This window comes from Myotis myotis, unplaced genomic scaffold, assembly GCF_014108235.1.
Source record: "Myotis myotis isolate mMyoMyo1 unplaced genomic scaffold, mMyoMyo1.p scaffold_m19_p_2, whole genome shotgun sequence".
In the NCBI taxonomy this organism is placed as follows: Eukaryota; Metazoa; Chordata; class Mammalia; order Chiroptera; family Vespertilionidae; genus Myotis; species Myotis myotis.
Window position 1 is genome coordinate 8227229 of NW_023416324.1, and position 16489 is coordinate 8243717.

Consider the following 16489-nt stretch of genomic DNA (forward strand, 5'->3'; position numbering starts at 1 on the left):
GCTGGGGATATATTCCAAGACCCCAGTGGATACCTGAAACTTCAGGTAGTGTCAAACACAATATATACTATGTTTTTTCCTATGTGTACATACCTATGATAAACTTTAATTTATAAGTTAGGCACAATAAGAAATTAACAACAATCATTAATATAATAAAAGCCTAATATAATAAAAGCCAAACTGTCCCCTCGGGCAGTCGTTCAACCGGTAGTTCAACTGCTCGCTATGATGTGCGCTGATTACCAGTGGGTGGCAGTAGAGGCGCTGCCGGCCCTGATGGGCCCCAACGAGAGCTGGACTGCAGCGGGATGGTGGAGCAGGTGAACAGGCGGCACCAGGCCAAGATGGGTGCGAGCGGCCCGATCGCCCTGCCGATCGCCCAGCAGATGGCGATCAGCGGTGGCAGCAGGGGGTGGGGCCATTGCCTGCCTCTCAGGCGTGGAGGGAGCTGGGTGGGGGCCCAACCCCAATCAATCGCCTCACAGGCAGGATGGTGGAGCAGGTGAGGGGGCAGCACCAGACCACAGCAGGGTGCCAGGTGGGGCTGCGGGGCTGCAAGGCTGGGGGTGCAAGCTGGGGCCAACCCCCACAGGCCACTCCGAGGGACCCCATCTGTACACGAATTTGTGCAACAGGCCTCTAGTCCTATATAATAAAAGTTTAATATGCTAAGTGTCTGGTCGTCCGTTCAACCAATCGAAGCATAATATGCTAATGACATGCTAAGGCAGCTCAACCGCTCACTATGATGTGCACTGACCACCAGGGGGCAGACAGTCAACTGGTCGACCAATCACTATGACATGCACTGACCGCCAGGGGGCAGACGCTCCAACCAGTAGGTGAGCTTGCTGCTGGGGTCCAGCTGATCAGGATTGAGCGAGATGGGATGGACACAAGCTGGAGCCCTCCCGCAGTCCCTTCCCAGCTGACCAACCTCCCGCGTACCTCTCTGGCCCTGATTGTGCACCGGTGGGGGCCCTTGGCCTGGCCTGTGCCCTCTAGCAATCCAGGCTAAGGGATCCCTCCCCCCCACACCCCCGCCCCCAAGTGTGTGAATTTCGTGCACTGGGCCTCTAGTAACTAATAATGAAATAGATTATGACAATATTCTGTAATAAAAGTTATGTGTGTGGTCCATCTCTCAAAATATCTTATTGTACTATACTCACCTTTTCACTTAAAGGATGCACTTTACAGCTTCTCTTTGTCATATCTGAACTGCCAGCATCATTACTTCTTGCACTTTGGGGTTATTATGAAGTAAAATAAGGGTTACTTGAACACAAGCACTGCAGTAACACGACAGCTGATCTGATAATGGAGGTGGCTACTAAGTGCCTAACGGGCATGGAGCATTTATAGCATGGATATGCTGATCAAAGAGATAATTCATGTACCAGGCAGGATGGAGTGGGATGGCTTGAGATTTCATCATTCTACTCAGAATGATGCACAATTTCAAACTGATGAATTATTTATTTCTGCAATTTTCCATTTAATATTTTTGAACTCTGATTAACTGCAGGAAAGCAAATCCACGGATAAAGAAGGACTACTGTACTGAAGCTGTCTATGTCTCCTCCTCTCCCTTCAGGGAACAACAGAAAATAATTCTATTTCCTGCATCCATATAAGCCCTCAGCAAAAGGCTGCTGAATGAATAAGCAAACACAGCTTTATGAATTCATTTTAGAGCCAACAACAAAACCTAAATGTTAACTCATATTCTGATGAAAAAACACTGAACCTTCATATGAAAAATTAAAATTAAAAATAAAATCAGAGTTCAGATGGTTAAAGACAAAAGACAAAACTAGAAGAGGGATGGTAAAAATGGGGTATAAAGTAGGATTTTTTTAAAATTCTTATTTACTGATTTGAGAGAGACACATCTATTTGTTGTTCCACTTATTTATGCATTGATTTGCAAAAGAGAAACATCCATTTGCTGTTCCACTTATTTGTACTGCTGGGGTCCAACCCCAGCAGGTCCAGGAGTCCCCAAAGGTGTGGACGGAGTCGGCGAAGAAGGAATGACACAGAGACAGCGTTCAGTTGATCAGCAGCCTAGCCAGGATCTCTAGCCAGGATCTCCAGCCAAGTTCTGGTCTGGATCTCCAGCGAAGTTCTGGTTAGGATCTCCAGCCAGGTTCTGTGTCCATGTTCTCTTGCTAGGTTCTCCAGCCAGGTTCTGTCCAGGTTCTCCAGCCAGGTTCAGTCACCAGGTTCTAGTCAGGTTCTCTTGCCATGTTCTATCCAGGTTCTGTAGCCAGGTTCTGTCTCTAGGTTCTTTTGCCATGTTCCCTCGCTGGGTTCTGTTTCTAGGTTCTGTGGCCAGTTTCTGTCCAGGATCTTCTGCCATGTTCTCTCCAGCGAAGTTCTTCTGTCTCTAGGTTCTGTGTGTGTTCTGTGTCTAGGTTCTGTGTCTAGGTTCTGTCTTCTAAGTTCTGTCTCCTGTTGTCTTGTTACATCTGTATTTATACCAGTTGATTCAATCCTATCAATCTCTATTCCAAAGGTTAGGGCGTTTCTTATCTCCATTCCAGGGAGTAAAGATTATGTAGCTTAAGCATGATTGTTCGTAGTTAAAGTGATTAATTACCCGCCTGGCACTTAGTTGAGGGGTTTTATTCCCTCCCTAACTTCAGGGGAAAATCCCTACCTGGGGAAACAACCTTTCTCAGAGAGGTGACCTTGGTTAAAACACATAGTGCCAAGAAGGTGAGCAAACATATTAAGAACAGTATGCCATATATGCCAGGTCCCTTGAAACAGCAAGGATGGACCGGCTCCCGGCAACTAACTCCCTGTTCCCTCCTCTCTCCTGGCAACTACCATTGTACTTTCTGTCTCCATGAATTGGACTACTCTAGGTACCTCATGTATGTGTAATCATACAATATTTGTTCTTTTGTGTCTGGCTTATTTCACCTAGTAAAATGTCTTCAAGATTTCATTACCATTACGTTACTTTTAAGTTAAATAAAATGTGAAATTCTAACCCATCCGTCATTATGATTTATTAAGCATGCTTTTGGAAGAGAGAACTGTGTTTACTGAGAAAAAGAGGAGAGGTGAGGAAGATAGACAAATAGAATCTGAAGGACCCACAGGAACGTAAAACTTCAGATTCACTAATAAGGAAGAGAGCAGCTTGTTTGATCTTCACTAGACCAAATAATCTATTTGGAAAGATGTTACTAAATATCTCAGAGCGAAAGCTAAGAAAGCAGTCTTGCAAACACAATACTGCTTGATCCCAAGACAAGCCAAGACACTGTTGCTTTTGGGCAAGAAACAGCAAGGCTAACTAGTTTAGAAAAAAAAAAAGAAAAAAAAAAGCTTTAAGAAGAAATACTGAAATACAAGAATAAATTCCACTTTCCTTTGACTTTCATCTGAAAAGCCAGCAGATAGGAGAGGCAACCTTTAGTAAAACTATATTTATGAATTCATAACTAACACCAAGCTTTCTCCAAACAATACAATAAAAGGTTCATTCTGAAAAAGATTTCTTATTCTCTAAATCACAACACAAATTAAACATTTAAAGTGAAAATATAAAGGAAACAAAAATTTGGAGAAGTATGCCATACTAGTGAGTTCCTTAAAGTAGCTGAAATAAAAACTAAAACTTGTTTGCGTTTATAGAAATTAAATGAACTACCTCAAACCTATATATTACCAAAAGATAAGAGAAAATACATTACTGTCTAAGTTAAGTTACTGTCCAGAGTAATAAAATTTTTATCAAGTAACTATTGCTTTATATAATAACTAGAGGCCTGGTGCATGAAATTCATGCAGGGGGGCGGTGTCCCTCAGCCCAGCCTGCACCCTCTCCAATCTGGGACCCCTCAGGGGATGTCCGACTGCCGGTTTAGACCCGATCCCACAGGGATCGGGTCTAAACTGGCTGTTGCAGTCGGACATCCCTCTCACAATCTGGGACTGCTGGCTCCCAATCGCTCGCCTGCCTGCCTGCCTGCCTGCCTGCCTGATTGCCCCTAACCGCTTCTGCCTGCCAGCCTGATCGATGCCTAACCACTCCCCTGCCAGACCAATCGCCCCCAACTGCCCTCCCCTGCCATCCCGGTCATCCCCAATTGCCCTCCCCTGCCGGCCCGGTTGTTCCTAACTACCCTCCCCTGCTGGCCCAGTCGCCCCAAACTGCCCTTTCCTGCCGACCTGGTCCCTCCCCCGCCGACCTGGTCCCTCCCCCAACTGCCCTCCTCTGCATGCCGGGTCACCCTTAACACATTGTTTGCGGGTAGTTTTTATCGCGTGCTAACAGGTGGCGCGGGCCATTTTTGCTAATTTTTTGCGCAAATGACAACATTCAGTAAAATTACAATAACTTTACGTATTTAAACGTTACCTGCATTCTACCGCTAGTCTATAAAAAACGTATCCCACGTCTATAAAATACGTGTCCCGCGCTCTACCAGTCAACGTAAAATGTATAAATACGTTTCCCGCATACAATGTGTTACCTACCCTCCCCTGCCGGCCTGGTCACCTCTAACTACCCTACCCTGCTGGCCTGGTCGCCCCTAACTGCCCTCCCCTGCTAGCCTGATCGCCCACAACTGTCCTCCCCTGCCGGCCATCTTGTGGCTGTGGGCACTGCCATCTTTGAAGGTGGAGGCCTTCAATTAGCATATTCCCTCCTTATTGGCTGTGGGCACCACCATATTTGCGACAGTGTGAGAGTCAATTAGCATATTCCTTCTTTATTAGATAGGCTATCTGCACATTTATCAGTTTTATATATATAAACAAGCATCAAAGCACCACAAGATACTTCCATCTTTGAAGCAAAACACAGACAGCAACACTGGAAAAAATTAAATAAAAACTTGGAAGAAACTTTACAAATTAAAAAGTAGAAATTTAGCCCTTGCTAGGTAGCCCAGTTGGTTAGAGCATCATCCCAATACACTAAGTTTGCAGGCTCGATCCATGGTCAGGATACATACAAGAATCAACCAATGGCCCTAACTGGTTTGGCTCAGTGGATAGAGTGTCGGTCTGAGGACTGAAGGGTCCCAAGTTCGATTCCGGTCAAGGGCATGTACCTTGGTTGCGGGCACATACCCAGTAGGGAGTGTGCAGGAGGCAGCTGATCGGTGTTTCTCTCTCATCGATGTTTCTAACTCTCTATCCCTCTCCCTTCCTCTCTGTAAAAAAATCAATAACATATATTTTAAAAAAAGAATCAACCAATGAATTCATAAATAAGTGGAACAACAAATGTATGTCTGTCTGTCTCTCTAAAATCAATCAATAAAAAAATAAAAAGTAGAAATTTAATACAGAAAAATCAGAATCAAAAGCAAATGTGCTCCCTGGCTGGGTGACTCAGTTGGTTGAAGCATCACCCCATATACCAAAAGGTTGCAGGTTCAATCCCCAGTTAGGGAGCATAGGAGAGGCATCCAATCGATGTTTCTCTCTCACATCTATGTTTGTTTCTCTCTCCCTTCCACTCTCTCTAAAATCAATAAAAATGTATCCTTAGGTAAGGACAAAAAAAAAAAAAAAAAAGCAAATGTGCTTTCCAACAGATGCATGAGTAAGAAAAGGCAAAATTAAACATAATTTGCCGAAACCGGTTTGGCTCAGTGGAGAGAGCGTTGGCCTGCGGACTGAAAGGTCCCAGGTTCGATTCCGGTCAAGGGCATGTACCTGGGTTGCGGGTATATCTCCAGTAGGAGATGTGCAGGAGGCGGCTGATCGATGTTTCTCTCATCGATGTTTCTAACTCTCTATCTCTCTCCCTTCCTCTCTGTAAAAAATCAATAAAATATATTTAAAAAAAAAAAAATTAAACATAATTTTACAAAACATCCTATCTAATAAAGACAGAATATGCAAATTGACCATCACTGCAGGACAAATATGGAAACGCCCACAGCCAATAAAAGGGAATATGCAAACTGGCGTGACAAAGATGGCGGCAGCTGGGCTGGGATGCTTGTGTCGTCGCCATGGCAAGCATTCCGCCCCGTCCCGGATGCTCCGGGCCTCTGGACAGCGCGCAAAGGCGGAAGGTGGCTCTAGGCCAGAGCGAAGGTGGTGCCGGCAGCCAGGGGAAGGAAGGCCTATTCTTACACAAATCTTTGTGCATCGGGCTTCTAGTATACTTGAGGCCCAGTTCATGACATTCGTGCACTGGGGGTGTGGGGGCATCTCAGACTGACCTGCACCCTCTCCAATCTGGGAGCCCTCAGGGGAGCCCTCTCCAATTCAGGAGTTTCTGTCTGTCTTTGCAATCATATGAGCAAATTGTCTGAGACACCAACTCAGTTTGGTTTGTTGCTCACAGAATAATAGAGGCATTTTTATTTTCTTTGCTTCATTGGTGGAGATTTCCTGTAAGTTTTAGGATATCTTCCCTTTAATTTTTCCTAGACACTCTGATTTTACTTATGTCTCTCACCTTTGCTTTCCGCCCATCCCCCACCGCAACAGTAACTTGCTCCAGGCTCACTTTGCTCTAGTGCAGTGATGGCGAATCTATGACATGCGTGTCAGAGGTGACACGCGAACTCATTTTTTTTGGTTGATTTTTCTTTGTTAAATGGCATTTAAATATATAAAATAAATATCAAAAATATAAGTCTTTGTTTTACTATGGTTGCAAATATCAAAAAATTTCTATATGTGACACGGCACCAGAGTTAAGTTAGGGTTTTTCAAAATGCTGACACACCGAGCTCAAAAGGTTCGCCATCACTGGTCTAGGAGATCCATCTGCCACCAGAACTACGATTCCCAGCATTCCTGGTGCTCCCCACGCTCCGAGCTTCCGCTTCCAGTCCTGGGGCTGCCATCAGAACTACTATTCCCATGCATCTGTTGGAAAGCACATTTTTTTTTTTTTGTCCTTACCTAAGGATACATTTTTATTGATTTTAGAGAGAGTGGAAGGGAGAGAGAAACAAACATAGATGTGAGAGAGCAACATCGACTGGATGCCTCTCTTATGCTCCCTAACTGGGGATTGAACCTGCAACCTTTTGGTATATGGGGTGATGCTCCAATTCCTGGTGCTCCCAACGCTCTTGGTTTTCCCTCCCTGCTCTCTGTCCCATGGCCTCCCACTCTGCCAAGTCCTCCAAGCTGCCAGTTCTCCCTCTCTGCTCTCCGTCTGGCGGCTTGGGGACCCAAGTTCTCCAAGCCGCTCCACTCTCCGCCAGGTCTCCCGCTCTGCTCTCCGCCCGGCGGCTTGGGGGGGAGCGACCAAGGGAGCCACGTCCCCTCAAGCCACCGGCTCTCCTGCTCTGCTCTCCACCCGGCGCCTGTGTATGCAAATTAACCCACCATTTTGTTGGGTTAATTTGCATACACACTCCTGATTGGCTGGTGAGTGTAGTGGAGGGATGGTTAATTCACATGTTTCTTTCTTATATTAAGAAGATAATAAAACCCTAATATGCAAATCAATTAAACAGCAGAACAACAGGTCGCTATGATGTGCACTGACCACCAGGGGGCAGACGCTCAATGCAGGAGCTGCCCTGATGTAGGGCAGCTCCTGTGTTAAGCATCTGCCCCCACCCTCACCCGGCCAAGGGGGAGGTGACCAAGGCGGTGATCGGGGGGCGTGGCCGGCCAAGGCGGGTGCCAGTGGGCGTTGGCGGGGGGGGGGGGGGGGGGGGCAATCGCCCCACCTGCTGGTCATCCTGCAGATGGCCCTGACCACCGGCCAGGTCTAGGGACTCTACCCTATATATTGGGAACAGTCCCTTAGATTTAAAAATTAAAACCTAGCAAGGCTACTCTAACACTGAAAAAACAGGATGATACAGCGATGACATACATGGACTCTGGTTTGCACATTTTTTGGTCAGCCCTGATTATGACACTTACAACTGTGTGACAAAGCCAATTACTTAACTTTTCTCTGCTTCAGTTTTTCCACCCATAAGATGGGGAAAATGGTACTACTGCCTCAGAAGGATCATGTTATGTACTACTTTTTATAATCAGGGCAAAAAAATGTAGCTGCCCATACAACAGCAAGATGCCTTTCACCTGTATGAAAAGTATAGTCACTGGTACATGCAGCGTCCCGGATTGCAAGAGGGATGTCCGACTGCTGGTTTAGGCCCGGCATCCCCTGAAGGGTCCCAGATTGCGAGAGGATGCAGGCGGGCTGAGAGACTTTCCTGCCCCCCACCCCCCGCCCCATGCACAAATTTCATACACTGGGCTTCTATTTTAGAATAGTACCACAAGAAACAACATAAAAATAGGCTGTATGGAAAAAAAAAAGAAAAAAAAAAAAGCTGTATGATGAGCATATACTGGGTAATTTTTTTTTCTTTTAATCTTCACCCGAGGATATTTTTCCATTGATTTTAGAGAGAGTGGAAGACAGAGAGAAACATCAATGTGAGAGAAACACATTGATCGGTTGCCTCCTGCGTGCACCCTGCCCAGGGTCCGAGCCAGGGAGGAGCCTGTAACCGCGGTACGTGCCCTTTACCAGAATCGAACCTAGGACTCTTCAGTCCACAGGTTGATGCTCTATCCACTGAACCAAACCAGCTAAGGCATAATGGGCAATTTTTAAGTTACTTGTATGTAGCTCATATCCTTCAACATGTTAACAACCTATCATACCACAGAAAATGAACAAACACATCCCCTCCACTTTTCTGTCAAACACAACCATTCAGCATTCATTTTCAGTTAAGACACAGATCATACATGTTCAACTAATACTGATCACTTAAAGATTCCATTCAACCTAAAAACTCATAAAATTTTTGCAATGTAGGCAACAACATGAAAATTAGTTATAAAACTACCACAGCACTAAGATGAGAAACTGGTAATGGGATACAGAAGTTCATTATCAAAGATATTAAGCTTCAATTCACACAGATTCTATAAAATAGTTTAATATAGCTCTGGCTTAAGTGGTCAGTTTCACCCAACTTTTACTTATTTTACTTATTATTGGAAGGAGGAGACAGTACTAATAACCACTTACAGTCAACATTCTGAGTGACAACTAAACATTAAACGTGATCAAATTAAAATCATACAGTGTTTCTTGTGCCAGTTTATAAAACAAAAACAAAAGCATCATCACTCTAAGTTAACACCATTCAATAATCTGAGATATTTTAATTGCAGCTGCAATGTTTGTGTTAGTTGCCTGAGTGTATGACTCACTCTCAGAAAGGTTCTCCCAAGACTTTAGGATTTTTGAGAATGCAGAAACCATAACTGGAGCATACTGTGTGGGAAGTGTCATGACAGTGAATGAATAAAAGGAGAAAAGAACTCATGATATAATTTTTGAAAAGTTTTTTATAAAAAGCAAATCACTTACAAAAGGCAGATTTTTCTGCAGAATAGGAAAGGCACTGAGAATACTTGGTGGGTTGGATTCAGGGCACTTATACTAGAATTAGAGGCCCAGCGCATGAAATTCGTGCACAGGTAAGGTCCCTAGGCCTGGTCTGCGATCAGGGCTGATCTCCCTGCCCCCCGCTGCCACCACTTGCCCTCTGTGTGTGGGGCGACTGGCAGGGCAATCGGACCCCAGTGCCACCTGCGACCACTGCCACCCGGGAACCCTGGTTCCCGGTTCCCCATTGGGCAATTGGGGCTCGTGGGCTGGGGGTAGCTCCTGCATTGAGCGCCTGCCCCTAGTGGTCAGTGCACATCATAGCTGACTGGTCATTCCACTGTCTGGTTAATTTGCATATTATGCTTTTATATATATAGATAAAGAAGATATACAGTAACTTACTGGTGTCCTTGTCTGGCTCAACAACTAGACTGTGGGCAACCTAAGACCAAAAGCTGTATGGTCTTAGAATCATTAGTACCAACTTTCCTAAATGCCCAGCACATAGAGGACCCTAGATAGGTGTTTTCATAAAACTGATTATTGAATAATCAATTTTACATTTGCCTTTTATTTTACAAAGCAGTTTTACAAACATTACCTTTTTTGAGCCACAAAACAATCTTGTGAAGTGGGAAGGGCATTATTTAACCAAATGGCTTTTGTTTTTATAAAGAGTTGTTAATTCACTGACCTACACAACCCTGAGACCACAAAGATAATCACATATTTATTCATTATTGTGATGCCATCTCCTTGGGACTTCCAACATTCTTGTAAAACCCAGAGGATTTGCTAGCATGTTCTGTGCTGGCTCTTCACCACAGGTAGGAATCACACAGCTTCAAATTTTACAGAAGGGTTTTAAATACATAAAATAGTGTTTAAGGACGGGTCTTCCAGAAACCAGACATTAAGAAGCATCCTAAGTTATTTTTCCTGACCCTGTTCTTTTTGAGAAGGGAAGGAATTACAAAAGGCAAAATGCTGGAGAGTGAATGATGTCATGATTGTCATGAAGTTGCATCAATACCTAATGATGATTTAGCACAACAACGCAACACATTATGCCAAGAAGCATAATGTCAAACCACCAAGGTGTTTTACTGCATTAATTTCATGACTCTTTATTATTAGCAAATTGAAATAGAGAGTGACTCTCCAATTTTCTAAGACGGAGAAGTTGTTGGTTCAGGTTTATGTCCTTCTCAAAGGCACTAAGAAAATCTATAAATCTCTATGGAGATGGCTTTAAGAAAAGGTAAAATCGCTGATATTAAGCTAACAGTTGTCATTTTAACAATTAAAAGCTTTAGAAAATAGACAAAACACCCCTGGATCAATGTAGATTGAGTAATATATTTATACCAGGCATGTCGAAGGCAGTCACAGGGTATAAAATAACTACATACAAATGAAAAGATACCCAATCAGATTACACAGATGAATGGGCTCAAAGTTAGGAACTTGGCACAGAGCATCATTATTCACTGTCAAAGCTACAGAGTGAATGTTGAACGTTCAAATCCAAATGATGGCACTTCCCCTGAAAGTAGCCTGTCCACATGACGTCATCATTTTAAGCACAGCAAAAACACATTGAGGTTACAAAAGGTGTTTGGAGTGTCCAACCCAAAGCCATCCCCCTCCACCATCCCCCACAGCACAATTCCAACGGAGGCCATCAGCCCTCAAGAAAAAGACCACAAGACGTCAAACCGACTTCCCTCCTGAGAAAAACGACACCAGCCTTTTAAACGAGCATTTGGACAACAAAAAGTTGTTCTCAAAAAGGAACGAGCATAGAACAAGGTCCCTGCCAGCGAGCGAGAACCGGTAATGGGTGTGAATCTTCACCCCGCGCCATCAGAATCCTACCATAGAAAAGTCCCAAAACGTGGCAATTAAGAAACGAAGCTTTCCTTTTTCCTGGTAAAATCCGGGAGATTTTACAGACAACAAGCAACGGGCTCTTCCCAATCTTAACCATCCAAAGGTTTCAAATGAGCGAGGACTTCATGAGCACGGAAGTTACTCTGCAGGGACTGTGAAGACCTTTTTTTTTTTTTTTTTTTTTTCATTCGTTTACAAATCCATCCCCACCCTCCACCGTTGCCAGTGCCCAGCCGACTCCGGCAGAGGGCTTCCCCGGCCACAACGTGGATGGCTATCGCCACCCCCGAGACCCAGTCCCCACGTCGCCGGGGTGGGGAGGGACGCACTCGGGAAGCTCAGGGGTAGGTGCTTGTGTTTTATTTTTTTTAGGCCAATTCCAAAACCTGCCCTTCGCAGCTGCAGCCTGGGCGATGCTGGCCCCTCGCCGCAGCCCCAATTTGCGAGGGCACGGACTCCGGCTTCTCGGGCAAGGCGTTCAAGGTTCGGGGGTGGGGAAAGGTTACCTGCCGTCCCTACAGCCATCCCGGCCCGGGTCACGCACCCAGTCGTGGCCCCGGGGAGGGGGAGGACCGCCCCGGAGGAGAGGGGCCGGGCTCACTCCCATCCCCATGGCTGGAGGAAGGGCTCTCCTCCTCCTCCTCCTCGCCTAACCCAGAGCGGCCGAGGATGACGACTGCAAGGTCTCCCGTCCAGCCGGCACCGACCACCGCGCGGGGAGCAGGGCCTGCGCGGGACCCGGGGTTCCCACTGCCCGCTGCGGGCCCGGGGCATAAAGGGCAGGAGGCGCCAGCTCCCTGCCGCGGCCCCGGGAGGGGAGAGACCTCACCTGGCCCAGCCCGCGCCACGCTCTCGGGTTAGCTCCGCTGACGACAGCGGTGAGGGAGCCCGGGCAGGGCCAGAGCAGAAGCGCTCCGCCTCAGGCCGTGCTTGCCGCACTCGGGGTTCCTCACAGCGGGCCGGACCCCGAGCCGCCCGGAGCCGCCATCTTCCTCCACTCAAACGCCGCCGCCGGGGCTGCTCTGGCCCGGAGAAGACAGCGCGGAGTGCGCATGCGCGGGGCCCAGCGCGGAGGACACGCGCGCGCGCACACGTCGGCGGCCGGGGGCGGGGCCGTTTGGGAAAGAGGCGTGGCCCCGGGCTGAGGGTCTCCGGGAATGCGACCAGCCTCGCGGAGCGCAGCAGGAGCGGAGAAACATCGCGCTTCCGCGCCCGTCTTCCTGGGGACTCTCTCTAGAGCCAACCCAGGTCAGCACCTACCCTTCTTCTCAATGCCTGGGGCAACTGGCTTGAGACCGTGATGTTAGGCAAAAATTAACCCATTGTACGCCTGGGGGCCTGATGTGGAAGTTGGACGTGCCATTGGATGTTAACTGGAGGGAAATTCAGTTCCTTGGTTGTGCAAGCGAAGCCTCCCTTAACTATAACCACCACTGTGTGACATGTGACTAACTCCATTTTTTTCAGATGAGTAAACAGGCGCAAAGAAATATCTCCTTTTCCCAAGGCCACACACCTTAAGGGACGGGAGGCAGGATAGGATTTGAACTCAGGTTTATCTGGTTCTCAAGCTCCTGTACTTGCCGCTATGGCTATGCCAGGCCAGACAGCGGGGTCCAGCAAAATCCCCCTTCCTCGGTAGCAATCTGGTGCGTAGGTGAGAATCTTCATGGATCCATCGGGGCAGCAAGTGGTCTAAGGAAATGCCAGAAATACAGAAGCCCTTGCACCGAAAACCAAAGGAACCTTGAGGTGCCAGCCCACCGCCCTGGGATATCTCTTGGGACACCGCGCTGGATCAGAACCCAAGTCCCCTCTCAAATTGGGAGAGCATTGCAAAGACAGCAGGCATTTTTTTGTCTGTTTTCTTCACTACTTTATCACCTACTATAGAGACTGGCACACAGTAGGGACTCACTAAATATTTAATGAATGAATGCATGAACTGGGAATTTAACAACTAAGAGGGCAGGCAGTCAAATATTTAGTGAGCACCTACAATGTGCCAAACCATGTGATACATATAGTATCACATGTGATATGTGATAAATGAAACTTTAAAAATTGCTTCCCTCATGAAGGGCCCCTACAGTCTACTGAGAGGCAAAGCTGGGCTCAGAGGCCAGTCTAGGTTCAGAGGCTAGGCAAAGCTCCGAGGCCAGGATGTCCCTGCTTGGTTAGGTTAGGCTCCAAGGTTAGGCTCGGCTCTCCAAGGCCCCAAGGATCAACTAGGCTTGGCGCTCTGCGGCCCTGAGACTAGGCTCTATGGCTTCCAGGCTAGACTAAACTCTGAGGACAGGCTGTCCTCCATCAGCTAGGCTAGGCTCCTAGTCCAGGTTGTCCTTGCTGGCCAGGCTAGGCCTTGAGGCGAGGCGAGGCTCTCTGAGCTTCTCAGTCTAGGGCTCTGAGGCTAGCATGCATCTTTAATGACGTCACGCTACGCATTGATAAGTCACATGCTCTGTTCTTGTGTTGGCAGTGGCAACTTACAATGAGTCTAAGGGTCTGAGCACCAGATTGGCCTGCAGGGAACAGTCACTCATTCCAAACGCCCCCCCTCGCCCCCAAATTCCTTCTGAATTCCATCGTGAGGCATGGATTGGTTTTATTTGTGTGTACACAAACTACACAGAATTATAAAAACATATTTACAGATGTTCCACAGTGCTATAATCCGGAGCAAAGAAATACCTCCTTTTTTTAAAAAGTACATTTTTATTGATTTCTGAGAGGAAGAGAGAGACAGGAACATCAATGATGAGAGAGAATCATCGATCAGCTGCTTCCTACACAGTCCCTCCAGGGAACTGAGCCCACAATCCAGACATGTGCCCTGACCAGGAATGGAACCAGCAAATTTTAGTTTACAGGATGACATCCAACCAACCGAGCCACACCAGCCAGGACAAAAAAAAATCATACTTAAAAAAAAAGTATTTCCCAATCCCCTAGCTACCTGGTAACTTCTTTCCTCCACTGAGATGACTACTATTACAAGTTCCTGATATCTTTCCAGACATGCATACACAAACACACATATACACATATAAATAAATACACGTAAAGTAGCAGCAAACTATACACACTACTCTGTACCTTGCTTTTTTTTTTTTCTTTTTGAAGTACAGTCCCTCAGGTCATTTGATGTCAGCATATTTAGAACCATCTAAATTTGTTAACTAATTGCATTCCATTCCTTTGTATGGAGATATCATATATCTTTAAAACAAATCTTCTAGTAATAAACATTTAATCTGTCTTCATGTCTTTGTGATTATAAACAAAGTAGCAACAAATATCCTTATATATTTGTTATACCTATAAGCAAATGTATCTACAGAAAAATTTACTAGAAATGCAATTACTGGGGCAAAAGGCACATACATGCATTTTTAAAATTAAAATATAAAAATCCTCACCTGAGGATATTTTGTCTATTGGGGTTTGTTTGTTTTTTTTGAGCGGGGGGGGGGGGGGCGGTTTGACCCTTTGATCTTTAGCCAACGCTCTAACCACTGAACAACCAGCCAGGGTGCCATTTCTTTCTTTCTTTTTTTAAAAAAATATATTTATATTGATTTTAGAGAGGAAGGAAGAGGGAGAGAGATAGAAACATCAATGATGAGAGAGAATCATTGATCGGCTGCCTCCTGCAAAGCCCCCTACTGAGGATTGAGCCTGCATCCCAGGCATGTGTCCTTGTCTGGAACCAATCCCAGGACCCTTCAGTCTAAAGGTGATGCTCTATCCACTGGCCAAACCAGCTAGGGCAACCATTTATTTCTTAACACAACTGTCCATATAACCTTAGTTTATAGGTTTGGCTCAGTGGATAGAGCGTCGGCCTGCGGACTGAGAGGTCCCGGGTTCGATTCCGGTTAAGGGCATGTACCTGGGTTGCGGGCACATCCCCAGTAGGAGATGTGCAGGAGGCAGCTGATCGATGCTTCTCTCTCATCGATGTTTCTAACTCTCTATCTCTCTCCCTTCCTCTCTGTAAAAAATCAATAAAATATATTTTAAAAAAAACCTTAGTTTATACATCAGATGGAAACTTTTCTCTCTATGGGCTTTGTTCTTATATTCCCATCACATATCAGAGTGTTTTTTGTGGTGCATCTGTTCTGAGTGCCTGCTGTTCTGAGTGCAAGTCTCTAAGTTCCAAACATAAATGATGTATCAAACATATTTTACAAGAAAAAGAAGCTCATGTTTTAGGGTCTCTGCCACTGCAGGGGGCTTTCCCCCTGAGAAAGAAACCACCACTTCCCCAATTTGGAAGCTTATTTAGTCCCATCTTTTCATTCTACAGATGAGGAAGGGACTTGCCTAAGGTCACAGGGGGCCTATTTGATTTACTAGGCCTGGCCTCCAGATGGATTGCTCATTTGGTTAAACAAAGGCTATTTCCTTTCATCCTCTCTGATGATCTTCAAGATCTCTATCTTTCTGGCCTCCTAGAAAATTCAGTCCCAGGAATGCCCAACTAATTCCTTTGTTAAGGCTCATCGCCAAATATAACAAAATTGTAAGAAACTATCTCCCTCTGCTGGTAACATGCTATTACAACAAAACCTAAAACTACTGAGGGTCAGTTGCATTTATGAAAATCACACCTTAAGAGTGAGACTTAGGTGATGTCTGATAGACAGTTTCCACCACCTTGCCTTTGCCAAGTCTCAATCAGGATAATTCACTTAAAAGAATGTATTCAAAGTAAATATAGCCCTAACCGGTTTGGCTCAGTGGGTAGAGCGTTGGCCTGTGAACTGAAGTGTCCCAGGGTCGATTCTAATCAAGGGCATGTACCTTGGTTGCGGGCACATCCCTAATAGGGGGTGTGCAAGAGGCAGCTGATTGATGTTTCTCTCTCATTGATGTTTCTAACTCTCTATCCCTCTCCCTTCCTCTCTATAAAAAAAAAATCAATAAAATATATATTTTTTAAAAAACACAAAGTTGCCAAAACTGGTTTGGCTCAGTGGATGGAGCGTCGGCCTGCGGACTGAAGGGTCCCAGGTTTGATTCCGGTCAGGGGCATGTACCTGGGTTGCGGGCACATCCCCAGTGGGAGATGTGCAGGGGGCAGCTGATCGATGCTTCTCTCTCATCGATGTTTCTGACTCTCTATCTCTCTCCCTTCCTCTCTGTAAAAAATCAATAAAATATATTTTTTTAAAAAGGGAGTAATTTAAAAAAAAAAAAAAAACACAAAGTAAA

The 16489-nt window shown here is 45.8% G+C and overlaps 1 protein-coding gene across 3 annotated transcripts in view; it reads right to left on the minus strand.

The window, feature by feature from the left end:
* Positions 1–12316, minus strand: part of FBXO42 (F-box protein 42) — an 88342-nt gene extending 76026 nt beyond the window's left edge. For 2 of the 3 annotated variants that reach the window (XM_036348284.1, XM_036348282.1), the window contains exon 1: positions 12099–12316. The gene's annotated coding sequence lies outside the window, so the exon portion shown is untranslated. Of the gene's footprint in view, positions 1–1175; positions 1272–12098 lie in introns of those variants that run through there. The other variant, XM_036348283.1, reaches the window with a different exon arrangement.
* Positions 12317–16489: the final 4173 nt, after the last annotated feature.